Raw genomic sequence first — 19,166 nt, 5'->3', positions numbered from 1 at the left:
TGATCAAGAGTTATTGGTTGCCATGCTCTTGCTGCAACTCACTGCTTGTAGCATATTTGCAAAATAGAAAGCAGCAAGTCCCTCTGGCTATGTATTGTTTGCAGAGGCCAGCAATCATTGCCTCTGGTTAGTAACACAATGGGATTTTTTACTGCTTTTTGTTTTCCTTTGATAGATTACAAGTAGAAGCCCTTTGTTAAATGTAAAAATTAAAGCAATGTGCCATTCTAAGAAAAATACTTACAAAAAAATATTGTGTTCCTTGTGTTGTATCTTCTCTACTCACAGATAGTAGAGATGGTGGGAATCAAACCAGAGTCTGTTCGTATCTAGTGCTGGTACAGGGCTGGCATGATGGTTTTCTGAAGAACCACTCCTCACAGAAAATACAGTTTTCTTATTTTGAAAAACATAGAAATTAATGTCTCCAGGTGCATACAAGCTGTTTAACTTGCCTTTTTCAGAAGTCTATAAGCAGTACATTCCATCTCTTCAGATATATGAATTGATACAGCTCCAATTAACTTGAGCAAAGGCCTGCCAAGTGACATCAGCCAAAGATCTGGCTGCACATCTCTGAGACAGGTACACTGCAAGCATGTTTATAGTTTTTGCATCGGAAGTTGTAGTGGTGGATTCTGAATAGGGACATAAAAGACCAGATTATTTTTAAGCAATATATTTTAATTATCTCTAATATGAAACTGTTCAATTTGAATGTTGACTCTAAGGCATTCAGAAGTTGATTTCTTCAGAGGGACTAAGTGCAGCTTCAATTGATATTTTCCACATTTAATATTCAGAAAAACAATTCCCAGAGTCTCACATTGCATACCTGATACAGCAGCTGCTTTTCAAGTGTACATGTCCAATTTGGTATCCCAGACTTTTTGTCTCTATCGTACTTATGGGAGAGCTCATACATTCATTCCTAGGACTCACAGGGTGTGTGTCCACATAAGAAGATAGAAAAAATATATACCAGGGCAGTGTCTTCATGCAGTTCAGGATGTCCTTTATTACAAAAAGCTCTCCCAAGTGTGTAACTTCATACTACTGTCTGATTAGGTGATGTAGGACAGAGTAGGAAAAATATCTGTTTGAGGAGGTGCTTCACATTTCATTTAATTGTTCTGGTGTCTAGGTCAGCAACTTTCAGGAGACAGTTAATGGCAGAAACCTCTTTAGTAGCTTTGATCTAGCTATTTCAGTAAAATAGCACCCTCAGAGCATAGCATGGGACACGAGAGATTAAGTCACCCAGTACCTCCTGATCTTTCCTCTGTTCACAAAGTCGGGCAGTGTCCTCTTAGTAATGCTCCTCTGCCAGAGCTGGGAGCTCTGCTAGATGTCTCATTCCCTACCCATTGCTGTGACTCACAAATATTTTTACAATTTTTAAGAAAAGCAGGCCCCTAAGCAAAGACAATCAGAATTTCCTCAGGCTTGAGCCAGTATATTTGCCAACTTCATGTAAAAGGCTAAATATTTTCCCATTGTATCTACACCAGAGACACTCTGTAGATACACAGATGGCTGGGCCCTTGCAAATCCAGCCAAGGGAGCGTATGCTGGCACTTTGGGCTTTGAAAAGAAGCTGGAATGAGTCCTGAAGTCTGGTATTGGCAGCCAGCATCAGCATCTGGGTGGTTGGACGTAGGAAAGAGCCAAGTCTGCAGAGGTTATTGAAACACTGGCCTTGCACAAACATTTCTTGATAGCTCAAACGTACTTGGACTCTGCAGTAGAGAGCAGGCTAGAGGAGGCAGGTGAATGCTTTCTCTCTATTTGTCTGCCAACATGTGCAAGCCTAACTAGGAGCTGGGAAGCTTAAATCCAAGAGTGACCTTTGTGTCATTTAGCTATAGAGACTGCCTGGGACCCAGTGTCTGGCTCTGGGCATCTGGCTGCCAAAAGAGGTGAGCTTGGAGTAGGACAGGTGCAGAGAAAAGTTGGTAAGATGGCAGGATAATAGAGAGCTTATATCTGTGAGGAAATTAAGATGCCATGGCTTGTTTGGCTTTGAAGATGAAGGCTGAAAGGGGAGATGGACATCTTCTCTAAATACCTGTGGCAAAAGAAAAAAGCTGCTTCAAGGAAAGTATTACATTAGCACCGGTCATGTAGTCTGGGATTTTCTACCCATCAGAGTTACCAAGTTCTGGAATAGCATTTGAATTTTGAATAGTTTTCAAAATAAGAATTTAATCAGCCTGTGAAGGGATTATATCAAGTGTTTGCCAGCAACAAGGGACTGAATGCTCAGGAAATTCCCTCTGGTAGTATGTTTCCAAATTTTATTCTGAAACACCTATGTGAAACTCAAAGATATAAGTGTACCAAAACATTCCTCAGGATTTCCCTAAGGAGTTTTTACCATATGAGAGAACTGAAAAAGTTCAGGCAATGCGTGGAGCTCCTCAGTGAGAAGAACCTGATAGGTGGGATGCATCTCATAGTGATAAATCTTGCAAAACCACAGAGCTAAAGAGCCTTTGTGAGCAAAATGACTCATCACTGGCTTTGGACCTGGCCAAGGGATGAGCAAAGGCCAAGAAGTGCTGGGACCCTTCTCAGGTGCAATGAGACTGGTTACTTTGGACTTGAGTTTTTGATTTTTTGCTGCAACTAGCTTTGTACACGCAGAATTTTCACCTACCTCCCTGGTAGGGGAGCAAGCAAAGCACAGCAGTTTGAGGCAGGGAGTTCCCTCCCCAGGAGCGATGGGATGACCCTCCAGGGTCTGTGCCATGCCTCAGACACAAGTTGTTCCTGACTGAAACCACTCTGGTGGTTTTACTCTGCACCACCTGCCTTGGTAGGAATTATTGCAGACCCACAGGAGGTGGGAGAAAAGCCCACACAAGTAGGTTTTGTTTGCACAGCTTTGCTTTTTGAGCTTTGATTAGGAATACTGCTCTGCCACACTCTCTCCTAATGGTGTCCCTTTTGCTACCCATGGGGATATTGTCTGCTTCTCTGTTTCTCTTCCTACATCTGGGCTCTTTCTAGCAAATGAATGTCAATGGCATTTAATTTATGAATCCTGCAGTACATTTTGTTGTGCATATTTAAATCAAGCAGAGATCAAGCATTGTACAGTCACATGTAAAGGTGATGGCAGATGAGTGCTCTTTATGTCATGCTGGATTTCTGCTTCACACTTGCATTTATATTTGCCAAATTACAGGCAGGAAATTTTTGAATTAATGACAAATATTTCCCAACAGTAGTTACTTAAGTGCCTGCACATGTTAAATTAACCATAATAATCTTGTCATAGTCATGAATTAATAACCTGCATCTCATTGGGCTTTTGAGAATTGAAGTAAAACATTTGTGGTGTATTCAAAGAAGGGAGCCTGGAGACAAATGGGATGTCTCCAAATGGCTTTACATTCCCATCCCCACCATCCTATTCCCCATGCCAAGTAAGCCCTGAAGGCTATACAGGAACCTGAAAATTAGATTTAGAACAGGCAGAAAGGAAGAGGTCTCCTCTGCAGAGGTGTGTCTCTTTCAGGTAAAGTGATTTAGACTTATTAATTCCTGAAACGTCTTCCTCTTTCCATTGCCAAGATGGAGATGCTGCCAGAGGCAAATGTGCACACAAGAGATTTCTGACAGACATCTTAAGCAGTGAGGAGTTTCACAAGGAAGGTGTTTATCATGTCAGAGGGGGATAGGGAGAACTTCTGTCCCAGTTGCAGAAAGGAGAAGAGACTGAGGGCAAGCGGTGATGCGGGAAAAGGGAGACATTTCTCACAGTGTATTCCCTACCGGTGGTCCATGGAACCCCTCCCAGCAAAGACCTGGGGAGAACAAATATGTTCCCTTTGCCTCCTGAGTTCCACTATGCCACAAGGTGCCATGGGGAGCTGGGCCCTAGGCCAGAGAGGGCACCTCAGTCTATGCCATTGGCTCCAGCAAAGCTGGAGCAAGGGACAGGCCTGGAGCTGAGCATCGCTTCTGCGTGACAGCCTCACTCTGGTCCCTGCTCTGAGAGCTGCTGCTTGAAGAACGTTGGGAGAAGCGTTTAATCTCTCTTGTGAGGAGAGGCTGCGGGAGCTGGGCCTATTTAGTATAGAAAAGAAAAGACTGAGAGGGGATCTCATTAATGAATATAAATGTCTCAAAGGTGGATGTCAGGAGGATGGTGCCAGACTCTTTCCAGTGGTGGCCAGTGACAGGATGAGAGCAATGGCTATAAACTAAAACACAAGAAGTTTCACCTCAACATGAAGAACTTCTTTACATTTGAAGATGACAGTGCAGTGGAACAGGTTGTCCAGGGAGGTTGTGGAGTTGCTCTCTCTGTAGACATTCAAAAACCCACCTGGATATGTTCCTATGTCAACTGCTCCAGGTGACCCTACTTTGGCAGGGGGGTTTGGGCCAGATGATCTCCAGACGTCCTTTCCAACCCTAACAATTCTGTTATTCTGTGATATGCTTTCTACCTCCCAGTCCAAGGGAATGAGTAGGCTTGTGCAGGTGGTATAGGGCACACTAGAGCCTTGGGTCTGGATTTCTGACAAGGTGGCAGGAAAATTATTAGGCTGCACTCAGAGTTTTGACTTTCAAAAGTCTACAAGTCTGAAGCAGCAGCTGGAGGTGATACATGCAGAATGACTCACCAGAGGTTATATTTGCTGAGATTATTGCTGCAGGGAAGGAGTGAAGGAGAAAACAAGAATCTGAGCAAGTCGCAGTTATTTCCATTTGCTCATGTCCTTGTTTTGGAGCACAGTGTAGTTTGGAGCATAGACCTGCAAGTAAATGAGATAAGAGCTACAGAAAAATATTTCCTCTCTTTCAAACATAAAATAGCAATTACATCCTGAATGGATAGTAGGAATGAAAAGTTTGCAAACTCCTGTCTTGAAGGGAGTAAATGAAAATATTAGGGTTCTTAAATTTGTGAAATCCTGACTGTTTTTCTTATAGACTGTGGAGAAGGGTTCAAAGCAACAATGAAAAGACTGAGACATGATGTTTATTGTGGCATGGACAGAGAGCAATCTTCTAGTCTTTTTGTGTAGGAAATTATCTGGATTATTAAATCCAGCTTAACTGGACTCCTACCTGAGACCTCTGAGGAAGCCACGTATTACTGTCACCTTGTGTTAAAAATCTCATGCTCTTTTTTCCTGAAGTGATCCTAATGTTACTGGTATGGAGGAAAGATAAAGGAGCCCATGGCTCATCTGTCTCCCATCAGGGCTCAAGAAAATAATTATAATTTGAAGGCTGAGAGAGCCTAAATTAGGAAGGGTCAAAAGAGGCTAAATAAGGTCCTTTCCAAATAAAAGTCTGCCACATGTACTACCTCAGAGCAAGCCTTGTACAACAATTGGACAAGAGGCTGTTCAGCTTTGCATTTGACCTGTGGGGTTTAATGCAACAGGAATGTGGAATGTGTTTACAAGGTAGCAGTTATTGCTGAAATATGTGAGTGCTGTTGCCTGGGGAAATTTCAGAGGATTGTGACTGTGCTGACAGTGGCTGTACCTTTTGGACAGACTGTGTGGATTTTGGGGAGGAAACTGGTCTTGAAGCTTACAATCTACAAAGGGAACACGGGGAATGGTGCTCCCCTTCCCCACCATGTCCCGCTGCCATCCTGTCGCTTCAGCTGGATCTCACTCCATTCTCACTGCTTGTTCGTGCTAGGATGACCCAGGAAGGTGAACTGGTCCTTGGGCTGGAGACATGGCTTCTTGTTATCCCTGCATCCGAGGGGACTCCAGGTTAGCACATGGCTGCAGCTGGTTCAGCAGAGCAGTCTGGGCTGAAATGAGGTAGAGCTGAGGACTGAGGGCCCCTGATGGCACATTTCATGAGCAGGTCCTGGAAATGTTATGTTCTGGCTGGTCTCAGCTGGTAGGCTGGTAGCTGGATGGGCTCAGGCTTCTCCTAGAAATACCTGTTTCATTCATTTCACATTTCCTACTTTCTTTTTTTCCTGTCTATTTTAAATGTTCAATATTAAAACTATTCTGCACATGGTTCATGGATGATCTCAATAATTATTTCATCCTTCCAGCACAGGAATTCCCAAGGAAGCTGGTAAAGCCCAGCTTAGTCTCTTTATTTTATTCATTTTCCTTCTTACTTTAGTTTGCCTAATTTTCATTGCTCTAATGGCAAAATATCTGGAAGTGAGCCTAGGATATAACTATATTCTGTGTTCAGTTGAATGCAACATTTTAAAAGATTTGTCATTAACTTTTAAAGAAACTTAACAAAATGGTTGAAATTACTCTATAGACTACAACACACATTATGGACCTGTGAAAACTGGGCCAAATTCAGTTCTAGATGTTAGCAACTGACTTCCTTGTCTGGTTAACTTGGCTCACCGAATCTCCTTCAGAACAGCAGATAAAGCTGAACAAGGATCTCATTCCGGGTACTGCTAAACATTTCTGTATCTTAAACTCCCATTAACCTCTGCACTGTACAAGAACACCCTTACATTAGGCTAATTGATGGGGCAGCAGGTGTCAGTGAGCAGTTGCTCAGGGCTTGCTGTGCTTCCAGGGGAGACTTGCTCTTTCTTTACCACAAAAGAAGTGTGTGTGTCTGTATGTAGGTGAATAGACAATTTATTGTATTCATGGTTCCAAAAAAGCAAGAAAGGATCAATGAAAGCCCTGTTATATTTCCGTGAGTTTAAAGGCACGGAGACTTTATAACACTGTTGATATTTCTACTCATTCTGAATACCAAAAGACCTGGTATAATTATTTTTGTGAAATAGCTTCAGGAATGTTCCCAGTGCTGAATTCAACAGTAATTGCAATCACAACATGTAGAATCAAATGTAATTTTGTTCTAACTGAAGAAAGACATTTTACTTTATTTTCCATTGCTTTTCAAGGAGAGGCACAGTGAATTTTTAATACTTCACTGACCCTTGACTCTGAGTGATGTTAGCTTGCTATTGTAAAAAAAGGTATGAACTTCTTCAGAACATTATTAGCAAAATACTCTATGTGAACACTTGATATTATTTAAGTTAAAAATACAGATTGTTCTTCCATCAGTAAAAATGGCTGGTACAAACCTAAAAGTCTGGTAGTCTATTGAGCTGTTTGTGCTCATAAATATAGCAGAGAATCTCTGGCAGGCAGCTAGCTGGGGGAGATCTTGTGTATTTGTGTAAAACAGCTATGTCTTTATTATCCCTGCATGCTGATGAAGAAGGAGAGCCAATGTGGCTTTTTTACTTTAACAGTTCTCTTAATAATAATTCTTTCCATGTTGGTAGAATAAATCTCCTGGCCGCTCTATTAAATCACAAAAAATAAAGGACCAAAAGCAAGAAGGAAAGGGTTATGGCATAGGAATAAGACATTTCACATGAGTTTGCTTTATTCTTTATTCTGCCAATGCAGACTCCTCCCCCCACCCCCCTTCCTGTAGTTCTTTTATATGGTTCTTTGCTTTGCTTTGGTTTTGGTTTGTTGGGGTTTCTTGTTTGTTTAAAGAAAGCATGCAAGTCAAGCTAAGGCTTTTCCCATGAACAAAATATGACCTTTGTGAAGGTGTACATCCTCAAGTTACTGGGCTCTATCAGGGAAGAAGGTTCCCTTCACCCTTCTGGAACAGCCTATTCCCTGCACTATCCAGGACACCAGACTGGGCAGTCCTAGTTATGCCTTCTGGCCTGTTTGTGTGTTCTGTAGCAATGCACTATTTTAAAAAACAAAAAGTTCACTCCTCAAAAGCTGCTTAGGAGGAAAGTTTATTTCATGGAGTGTTTCTCACTTCTCTCAGAAATGCTGAGGAAAGGAAGGACTATTAATTCTTGGGGGGAAAAAAGGTAGAAAAGGAAGGTTTTCCCCTCTCCCTCCCATCCCTTGGAAATGCACTGTGCTTGTAATAGAGAAAGGAATGTGCTGTTGGCAGGGTTGTGGCAGAAGGGCTGATGAAGGATCTGATGAGAATCTGCACAGCCTTTGGAATAATAACAGGGGCAGATGCACCAGAGAGTAGTTTGGCCTGGTTAGGCAAAGGAAAAAACACACTGCCCAACAGCAGTGAAAGACTGAAAACAACTGAATGTCCAGAAAACCCTGAAAGGCTTGGGAAGGTTTTTCTGTTGTAGCCCATAAAGCCTCACATGCTATTCATGGCAGACCTTGCCTTGTTTGCACAAAGGCTTGCGCTCAAAGCCCATGCAGCAAACTCTATCCTATCTCCTCTCTCCAATCTTCCTTTTAGCAGGTATTTTATTACATGACATCCCTTGATGTCTCTTCTCAGTGATCCCAGGGACATCCAGCCCCACCTTATGTTTACATTGTATGCAACAGGAATTTGAGTGATAGGTGAAGTACTGCAAAGGCAAGGGCTGATGCAAAGGGGCAGTAGTGTGTATAGTAGTTATACACACTACAGTAGTTATACGTTGCTGCTCTGTGTGGGACAGCTTGGTATTCTTCCACCTCCACCCACACTGGGGGTGGAAGAATAGCAAACTGGCTCAAGGAACAGCATTGGAAGAGGTATGTGCTGGTGCAACTGGCTTTTATTAGTTATTTCTGAGAGAAAAGGCAAATCACTCACAGCTAGCTCTATTCATTTTGACAGTGGGTGGGAAGAGGATCAGAGGATCCCCAACTGGTAGAGTTTTAAAAGAAAAGGACATTGACTTTGTATTCAGGTTGGGCGTTCTCACCTGGATGCTGGCCTAGGACCCATGCAGCCATGGAGAGGATGCTGGCAGCAAAGATATGTGAGCCAGCCTTGCTCTGAGCATGAGGAGTGGCTCAGAGGCTCTCACCACACCAATGTGGTTGTGCAATATGCAAATTTTCTTTTAATGTAAGAGCATGCCACAAACATCGCATTAGCTGGAGAAAAATGTTAGCCACAAGCAAAGAAACAAACACTTTTATTAGCCAATAATGCAGATAAGAAATGATGGGGAAGGTGTACGAGCTTCAGTGGGAGACAGATGAAAATGGATAGCAAACTGTCATTTAGACAGTGAACTGTTTGTGAAAATACCACATTTTGATGATGTTCCCGTGGACATCAGTCAGTGTAAACAAATAGGTGCTAACAGCATCTGCACTAAATTATTAAAACAAGCAAAGAACACATGAAGTCATAGACTTTGCAAAGCAATACTTTTTGTTTACCGATTCACACCATTTGAACAAAATTGAGGGAGATGATTGTCTGCCCAACTTTGAAAACAAAATGCGAAGTTGTATACAAAAACTGAAAGGATGTTTTTCTTTCTGGTTTGGCATGAAGTTTATTTTTGATATTTTATATGGACTTGGTAGTAGAAACCAGTGCAGTTTTCTCAGAGAATGTCTTCTCTGGGTAAGTTATTTTTAATAATTCACACATGATGAGGACACAGGCAGAATATGTACAGATACTGTAGAGATGCTGACATATGGTAGAAAGGCAGTGTGACCCTTCAGTCCCAGTACTGGCACTCTGGATAAAGCTTCTAAGATGGCTGTGTGTACGTAAGCAGGCACTCAGGTGCATTTGTTCACTTGATTCAAAAATTGGAGGCCAAATAAAAAATGAAAAGTGAAACTCCTTTGACCTAATGAGAGGTCTGAAGCAGGAAGATGTATAGCTTTGGAAAGGAGGTTGCAGTTGTTACGAAATTCTCCTGTCTTTTTTATGAGATTTTTGGATATGTTTATACAGACAAATCAGATTCCCAGAGACCTGCATGTCACACATACGGACATTCCTAATACCTGGGCTCATACGTGCTGTGCTAGCTCAGGGGCAGCACTTCACTATGCTTCTTAGACCTCCTGTTGCAGGTGGTTTATCTTAGAAACAAAAGCTCAAGATGATGGATGCCTTTTGGAAACGATTTTATAATTGGACATACTGTGAGATATTTAGTTTTAGCTAGGCTCAAGCATTATCACTTGGGAGTACTGCTTGGGAGTTTGAAAGGAGGAGACAATGATCTCTGTTAGCAGGAGGAGGGCTGAGCAGAGAGGTGTGTCAAACAGCAGGGTTTCTTGAGCTGTGTGAATACCTGCCTGCTGCCCTACACTTTTCCTTCTGCCACACCCCATTGCACAATGTTTTCAGCACGAGGTCTCCCCTGGCTGCAGGGGTAAACCTTTGCTTGGGAGGCAGGTGATCACAACACACTTTTGAGCCTGTGCTTTACCAAGGCATGGCACCCTGGGGCTGTGTCCAGGTGATGCTCTTGTTAATGCACATGCCAGAGAGCTGGAGCATCTCCAGGGTTGTGAAAGCACTGCTGGTGTGCCTGGGATGGCCGAGGACCATGGCAGGCACCCTGGGCTTGCTCCCCCTGCAAACTTTGAGCTGTCCCATTTCTGAGTCCAAGTGACAGGAGAAGAGGCTGTGTGGCCTCTGGATGGTGCCTTCATTTCAGGTCTGAGTCCTCAGAGAGGGGGAGGATGAGAAAAAGCTGCCTCAGCCTTTGCCCCTGGCATTTGGGATGGTTTTGAGTTGGTTACTCTCTCAGCTAGAGGAGTATCTTTGAGTATTTGGGTTTTCTTTATATCCCCAGAATCCCTGCTTTTTTTTCTTCCTTTTTTTTCCCCTCTCCAAGTCTCCAAGGCTGTGTAATATTAGTAGGAATGCTAGTGTATATCATGATGTTCAGAGAAAAGGGCAGCTCTTCCTCTCATGTGAAATAATTTCCCTCAATTCAGATTTTTTTAACTCCTCATGTTTATTTGTCTACTAGAAAAGAGATATTCTTATACAAAAGAGAAATGAAAGGTGTTAATTGCTATTGCTTGGTTTTTGGATACACAGTTTTGAGTGTACTGGCATTTGGAAGGTATAGGAAGGGGAATAAAAACCTGTTGTGCTGCTATATTCCATCTCTATTCTCTGCAGTGGCAGAGTCTTAGATGTATTTCTTGTATCATAGCTTATCTAGAAAGGACCTAGGAAGGAAGAAGGAGAGTGAAAGAAGTCTCTGCTGGGAAAAGTCCAATATAGCAAAAATAGCGTTATAAAGAGGTAATATTTAGGAATTTGTCATCCAACATTTTTGGCTTATAAAGCTCATAATAAATTGATAAACCAAGTACCTCTAGTATTCCATTGTGAAAAGAACCACAAATACAATAAAGAAAGAGGAAAAAGGTGTGACTGCCAGTGGTGTGGCAAATCTTGCCCTTGCTAACAAGGGAGAACCAAGGAAGGTTGCTTCTCTAGGATGAAAATCCTGCTGAGTTTTCAGACCACAGGATGATTTAATTAAGTGATGGGCTTCAGTAAATCCTTGGGGAAACTGGAAATGAGAAAGCTCAGCAGCCAAGCCTCTAGATCCAAGCATAACTGCGCAATGAATACCACCCGTCCCAGTGGGTGCTGATTCAAAGCTGCTGGATTTTGTCAGTATTTCGTTGCACAGCTCTTAAACTTGTAGGCCATTGTAGACTTTAAACAAAGCTTTGAGGGTGAAAAAATTTAGCTCCAGAGCAAAAACTCCAATCTCTGCTTACATCAGGGAAATGACAAGCAGTTACAGTCATATGAAGGGTAAACTCTGGATTTTTTTGTTTCTCCTCCTAAGTATCATGTTTGAATCAAATCTTCCTATGATGAATGTATTAATACTGGAAAGTTTGTTACAGATGTTGAGCAAAAGTCTTGAAAGATACCGTTAAAATACATTATACTGAAGGAAAAAGGGAAGACATAGATAGTAGGGTTTTCCAAGTTTATATATTTGGGAAAGAAAATAGGATTATCTCCTGGTGGTGAACACCAGTGTTTCTCTGACAGTGCAAAGGAAGCATTTAAAAGGAAAACCAGCTTCCCCCAGGTTAATAAAAACATCATAGTAAATTTTAAGGTAGAAATGAATGTGGTTGTCTACAGCGAGGTTTGGTGAGACACTAAGCCAGGCAGTGCCTGGCTTGCAGAGCATCACAGAGGGATCTCTGGCAGCTGCTGGATGCTCAGCAAGGATCAGTATCTCTTCACACTGTCTTGGGATATTGCTCCAATGCAAAGCATCACTTGGCAAAGCACTCAAGTAAGCGGCTAAGTGTCAGCTTCAGTGTTTGCTCAAAACCAGGGTTTGCTAAAAATGAATCTGTTGACTTTTGAGCATGTTTCTGAAAACCTGAACACCAGCACACTGCCTAGAAACATTTTGCAAGTTCTTCTAGTCCCCTCTGCTACCTGCTGATTCCCCTCCCTGTTCTGTTCTCAGGTTAAGGAAGGATGTGACCATTCATCACTTGATACAAACAAATCTCCCCTTGGTAACAGCAGGCACAAAACTCTTCTGCATCCTTGGTATGGGGTGGGTGGCTGCACCTCATTGCCCTCGTCATAGTGTATGTTTGCACACCATAGTGACTGCTGCGAGGGCTGCTGTCACTCCTACTCTGTGTCACCCACCATTGGCCTGGGACAGTCACATGAAACTCTGGGTTTGCGCTGGAAACTTGTCTTTTGAACTGAAAACCAAATCCTTATAGTTGCATGATGAGTTGAGAGGCAGTTTTTATAAAAGCTTTACAGTCACCCTGCTGCAAACCCAGTATTGCTTACCTGACCCAAACTTATAGGATTTATTTGCCATAATTTAAAATAACCATTTCCTTGCTGAGGATAAGAGAGTCTCTGGGCTCCTGCACAGGAGGTAGAGGCCACTGGTACTTGTGCCCAGTGTCTCCTGCACCCAGGTGCCTCTGACCTGCACCTTGGGTTGCTTTCTGCCTCACTCCAAAGTTATCCTACCTGGACAACCTTCCTCCCTGCACACAGCCCAGGTCTCTTGGGCAGCTCTCCCCCAGCAAAGCAGCCAGTTTTTCCCCCAGGTGACACTGAGCTGTCTAGGGATGACTCCGGCAGCAGTGGTGGAACCTGGTGTTACGGAAATTACGCATGCCAGCCGCAATACCTGGGTTCGACTGGGTTTCAGCTGAATCAATAAGCTGAAAGACAGATTGCTCTATAAACATGCTTTTTATTAATAGCATTACAGCCTGAGTTGGGCATCTCTCAAGAGGGTCCTTGAAAAGAAATCCCTGGTTAACCTGCTAAAGCAGTACATGGACAAACAGTATCTTTCAAACAATCTTTGTGTGTTTTGCTGGGAAGGAACAAATCATTTATGTGTTGGACAGGTTTAGAACCTCCAGGTAATATAATATCTTCCTAATTTTGTCTTTGTCACTCTGACATGTGATCCTTAAAATAGTTGCAGATGTCAGAGCCAGCTGGGTCCACAAATACACTTGCTATTACATTTTATCATAATAAATAATAATAAAGTATTATTAAGATTCTGGAGAGCCATTCCCCTGTATCTCAACAGAACCCATTACAATCTTTTCTAGTAGTTGTTGGATGTTATACTGGTCTCTGTCTACATTCCTGTACTTTAGTTCAATTTACTCATCTCCTCACAAGCTCTAATCACACGTTGGCAATTATCTCTGTCTGATTATTATCTCTGACTGATCCAACCAGGATCAGTCTGAGGTCAGACAGCCCAACTTCCCCTTGCCAGTAGGGTCAACTGCACATGTTTTTTTCAATTGTTTTATCTTGCTCATGTGGATGGCACAACTCCTTCAGCAACAGGCCAGCATTGGCCCAGGATGGGTCATATCCAGAACAAATAATATAAAATAATGATGTACATTGACCTGCATCTTCCCTTAACCTAGGAATTTGATTTCCCCTCATAATGAAACCCCCATGATTCCAGGGGTGATGGAATAAGAGTACCACATTGTTGGGGTTTTAGTTTAGTCTGTTTTTTTTTCTCTGTTAAAGGAATTTTCTCCCATATGCATGTTGCTAGGGGACAAATAGCTGTACTTAAGAAAGACAAAAGGTGAGCGGCGCGGACCTGGCTACTCCTTTGTCTACACCTGGGTGTGGGGTCAGTTCGCTCTGAGCGTCCGGGGAGAGAAGCTGCAGAGAAAGGAGCTGCTGCTTCTTTCTTTTTGGCCGTTCTTTCTTCCTGCTGGAAACAACGCCGGGACCCCAAAAGCCGCTTTCCCTGCCCTGCTGGAGACCGAGCTGTGGCTGCCCTGCCCCGCTGCTGCTTCGAGCTTTCGCTACGCTGTAGCCCTGCTCGCCCTGCCTGCCTGGGCCTCCGTGGGTTTTTCCCATCTGGATACATCTCGTCTGCCACCCGGGATTTGCGTTCGTCCCTGCCGTTCCAGCCTGCTGTTCCTGAGAGCCCGGGATCAACTGCCCAGCGGTTTGTGAAGCCTTTGTTCCATCCCTTCCCGGGATCCCAGGGCACCAGAGCCGCGGGTTTCCCGAGCTCGCTCCGGAGCGCCCCCTGCAGCCGCGGGGGAACCATCGCACCTGCCCTGCTCACCGGGAGCCGCCAGCGCCCCTGCCGGCTGCGAGCGGAACTGCACCCGAGGGGAAATAGCCTGACAGCCGAGAAGGCTGGCACTGGGTTTGTGATTGCTGTTACTGCCATAGTTGTTGTTGTTTTGTTTGACTGGTTATATACATATATATATATATAGTAAAGAACTGTTATTCCTATTTCCCACATCTTCGCCTAAAGGCTCTTGATTTCAAAATATAATAACTTGGAGGGAAAAGGGGTTATATCTGCCACTTCAAGGGGGGCCTCTGCCTTCCTTAGCAGACACCTGTCTTTCAAAACCGAGACAGATCTTGGCGCCCAACGTGGGGCCTAAGGGCATTAAGAGATAGAGGTGAAAAAGGAATAACAGTTCCTCGATAACTTTATTTTGTGTGCTGGATATTGGAACCTTGTTAGGCAGCACTATGTGGTCTAGTTTACCCTGGTTCGGGTGGCATGTGGCCGTGGCTATATTCTTCCCCTTTGCAGCTCCTTACTTGAATATGGGTCCTCTGACTAAGGCTACCATTGCTGTTATCCAGCTTGCGTTATGGGTCGAGAAGGTGAGGAATTCATGGGTTTTTAACTTCCTCCGGAATGTGGGCACATGGATAAACAGCTATCACACACTGAGCACATGTTTTTGGGGTTATGTTAACAATGGTACCTTCTGTGAGGAAATGACACCAGGAGAAGTTTTCTCCCAACCCCTCAACCAGTTCTTTGGGCCCACCCCATCAATTTTCGAAGGGTTTAAATTCCCTCTGAATACTAACCATCTGCTGCTGATAGGCCTACTCTATTTAGCATTCAAGGATAAGTTGAGATTGGCTTGGATATCTACCCGGACACCAGCCCCAGAGACTAGAGATCCTACCCCAGAGCCTGATCCTGCCCCAGAGCCTGACATGGCCCCAGAGAGTAGAGTTCCTACCCCAGAGCCTGATCCTGCCCCAGAGCCTGACACGGCCCCAGACACTAGAGATCCTACCCCAGAGCCAGAGCCTGCCACAGCCCCAGACACTAGAGATCCCGCCCCACAGACTGATACTGCCCAACAGTCCACCTCAGAAATGGACTACCCAAACTGGGTGGGGGTACTGGCAAAAGGGATGCAGGAGATGTGCCAAGAGATGGGTCAGGTGCGCCAGGGGATATGCCAGGAGATGGGTCAGGTGCGCCAGGAGATATGCCAGGAGATGGGCCAGGTGCGCAAGGAGATGTGCCAGGAGATGGGCCAGGTGCGCCAGGAGATATGCCAATTGCTAAGGGAATACACCTCCTCAGCTAGTGAAAAACCCTCTCCCTGCCCCAAAGAGGGTGAGTCCGATGGTGCAGCAGTGGAACCCACGGATGTTACAACCATCCAGGCTTCAGCTGAACCACAAGGACAACCACAGCCAGCAGCAGTCGCCCCTGTGCAAAGGAGGAAGTATAAGACCAAATCAGTACGACCAGTTAATGATGATGGGCAACCAGGGCCCTCACAACCAGCAGGAGAGCCAGAGCCAGAAGTCATCACTGAGTCCCTGTCGCACGACAGTCTCCGTGCTATGCGAAACGACATTGTGCGAAGGGGGCGTGAGCCTTATACCACCTGGCTGCTTCGGGTTTGGGACCTTATGGGCACAAGTGTGCAACTGGATAGTGGTGAGGCAAGGTATCTGGGATCGTTGACCCAGGACCCAGGTGTGGACCAGATATTTGTGAGGGAGCCAGGGCCTCTCTCTCTTTGGGAGCGGCTCTTAATGAGTGTGAGAGAAAGGTTCATTCACAAAGAAAGAATGCAGGAGTATCATCATAGAATGCAGTGGAAGACACTCGAGCAAGGGATCCAACAGCTAAGAGAGGTGGCAATATTAGAGGTACTCTTTGGGAAGGATGGACAGCATGATAATGACCCCGATAAGGTCAGGTGCACAGGACAGATGATGTGGAACCTGGCAAGGCTAGGGCCATCACAATACACCACCTTCATTGCAACGATTGATGCTGACAATACCCGAGAAACAGTGGGCTCTGTTGCCAACAGGCTCAGGCATTATGACAGCATGATTAATGGCCCGCTAAAAGCTCATGTCTCTGCTGTGGTCCAGGACCTCAAAGAGGAGATGAAGGAGAAGATGGAGGAGATGAGGGAGGAGATGAGGAGGGTCAGTGTGGCACCAGTGCGAGTCACAGGCCCCCAAGTCAGAGCCCGTCGTCCCCCTGCTAGAGAGAGAGGGTACACCCCACGAGCTGAGCTGTGGTTTTTCCTGTGTGAGCATGGGGAAGACATGAGAAGGTGGGATGGGAAACCCACCTCTGCCCTGGCAGCGCGGGTGCGTGAACTCAAGGAGGGAGGCACTAACCGAGGGGGTTCCGCTAAGGTGAAAGTAGCCCCAGCCTCCCGTGACCGAGCTGCCAGGCATTACAGAAGGGAGGATGATATGTCGGATCCCCTTGAAGGTACCTCGAGCATGTACACCCAGGGAAAGAATGATAACCAGGGCTAGAGGGGCCCTGCCTCTAGCCAGGAAGAGGCACGGGAGAACCGAGTTTTCTGGACGGTGTGGATCCGATGGCCTGGCACATCAGAGCCACAAAAATATGATGCATTGGTTGATACTGGGGCACAGTGTACTTTAATGCCATCGGGACATGTGGGGGCAGAACCTGTATCCATTGCTGGGGTGACCGGGGGATCACAGCAGTTGACCCTTTTGGAAGCTGAGGTGAGCCTGACTGGGAAGGAGTGGCAAAAGCATCCGATTGTGACCGGCCCAGAGGCCCCGTGTATTCTGGGCATAGACTTCCTCCGGAATGGCTACTACAAAGACCCAAAAGGACTCAGGTGGGCATTTGGGATTGCTGCTGTGGAGGCAGAGGGCATTAGGCAATTGAACACCCTGCCTGGACTATCTGAGAATCCTTCTGCAGTTGGGCTCCTGAAAGTGGAAGAGCAACGAGTGCCAATTGCCACCTCGACAGTGCACCGCCGGCAGTATCGGACAAATCGAGATGCTGTGATCCCCATCCACAAGATGATCCGCGAGCTGGAGAGTCAAGGGGTGGTCAGCAAGACCCACTCACCCTTCAACAGCCCCATCTGGCCTGTGCGCAAGTCTGACGGGGAATGGAGATTGACTGTGGACTATCGTGCCCTGAATGAAGTGACTCCACCGTTGAGCGCTGCCGTGCCAGACATGTTGGAGCTCCAGTACGAGCTGGAGTCCAAAGCAGCAAAGTGGTACTCCACTATTGACATTGCCAATGCATTCTTCTCCATTCCTCTGGCAGCAGAGTGCAGGCCTCAGTTTGCCTTCACCTGGAGGGGCGTGCAGTACACCTGGAATCGACTGCCCCAGGGGTGGAAGCACAGTCCCACCATCTGTCATGGACTGATCCAGACTGCACTAGAAAAGGGTGAGGCTCCAGAACATCTGCAGTACATTGATGACATCATTGTGTGGGGGAACACCGCAACCGAAGTGTTTGAGAAAGGAGAGAGAATAATTCAAATTCTCCTGCAAGCTGGTTTTGCCATCAAGAAGAGCAAGGTCAAGGGACCTGCCCGAGAGATCCAGTTCCTGGGAGTAAAGTGGCAAGATGGACGACGTCAGATTCCCATTGAGGTCATCAATAAGATCACAGCAATGTCTCCGCCGACCAACAAGAAGGAAACACAAGCTTTCCTAGGTGCTATAGGTTTCTGGAGGATGCACATTCCCGAGTACAGCCAGATCGTGAGTCCTCTCTACCTGGTTACCCGCAAGAAGAATGATTTCCACTGGGGCCCTGAACAGCAGCAGGCCTTCGCCCAGATCAAACAGGAAATTGCTCACGCCATAGCCCTTGGCCCAGTCAGGACAGGACCAGAGGTGAAGAACGTGCTCTACTCTGCAGCCGGGAACAAGGGTCTGTCCTGGAGCCTCTGGCAGAAGGTGCCTGGTGAGACTCGGGGCCGACCACTGGGATTCTGGAGCCGAAGCTACAGAGGATCTGAAGCCAACTACACTCCCACAGAGAAGGAAATCCTGGCAGCTTATGAAGGAGTCCAGGCTGCCTCAGAAGTAATCGGCACAGAGGCACAACTCCTCCTGGCACCCCGACTACCGGTGCTGGGGTGGATGTTCAAAGGAAAGATTCCCTCCACGCATCACGCCACCGACGCTACTTGGAGCAAATGGATTGCCCTCATCACGCAGCGCGCCCGAATTGGAAACCCAAGTCGCCCTGGGATCTTGGAAATAATTACGAACTGGCCGGAAGGTGAGACTTTTGGGTTATCTTCTGAAGAAGAAGAGGAGCAGGTGACACGTGCTGAAGAAGCCCCACCATATAACGAGCTACCAGAGAGTGAAAGACAATACGCCCTCTTCACTGATGGTTCCTGCCGAATTGTAGGCGCTAGCCGGAAATGGAAAGCCGCTGTATGGAGCCCCACACGACAACTTGCACAGGCTACTGAAGGAGAAGGTGGATCGAGCCAATTTGCTGAGCTCAAAGCTGTCCAATTAGCTCTGGACATAGCTGAAAGAGAGAAGTGGCCAAAGCTCTACCTCTACACTGATTCATGGATGGTAGCCAATGCTCTGTGGGGTTGGCTGGAAAGGTGGAATAAGGCAAACTGGCAGCGCAGAGGAAAACCAATCTGGGCTGCTGAAGAGTGGAAAGACATTGCCACTCGGGTAGAGAAGCTATCCGTGAAGGTCCGTCATGTAGATGCTCACATCCCCAAGAGCCGGGCTAATGAAGAACATCGTAACAACAAACAGGTAGATCAGGCTGCGAAAATAGAGGTGTCCCAGATAGACTTGGATTGGCAACATAAAGGAGAACTGTTCCTAGC

General features: G+C 45.6%; 1 protein-coding gene across 7 annotated transcripts in view; it reads left to right on the top strand.

Moving 5' to 3' along the window:
- The window catches only part of CRACDL (CRACD like), a 51,868-nt gene that overhangs the window by 572 nt on the left and 32,130 nt on the right, over positions 1 to 19,166 (top strand). The window contains exon 3 of one of the 7 annotated variants that reach the window (XM_032100333.1): positions 465 to 585. The exons of 5 other annotated variants lie outside the window; for them this stretch is intronic. The gene's annotated coding sequence lies outside the window, so the exon portion shown is untranslated. Of the gene's footprint in view, positions 1 to 464; positions 586 to 18,893; positions 18,898 to 19,166 lie in introns of those variants that run through there. One more of the 7 variants, XM_032100335.1, reaches the window with a different exon arrangement.

Source organism: Corvus moneduloides, chromosome 2 (genome assembly GCF_009650955.1).
Source record: "Corvus moneduloides isolate bCorMon1 chromosome 2, bCorMon1.pri, whole genome shotgun sequence".
NCBI lineage: Eukaryota > Metazoa > Chordata > Aves > Passeriformes > Corvidae > Corvus > Corvus moneduloides.
Note: the sequence above shows the minus strand (reverse complement) of the source record. Positions and strands in the feature narration are given on the sequence as shown.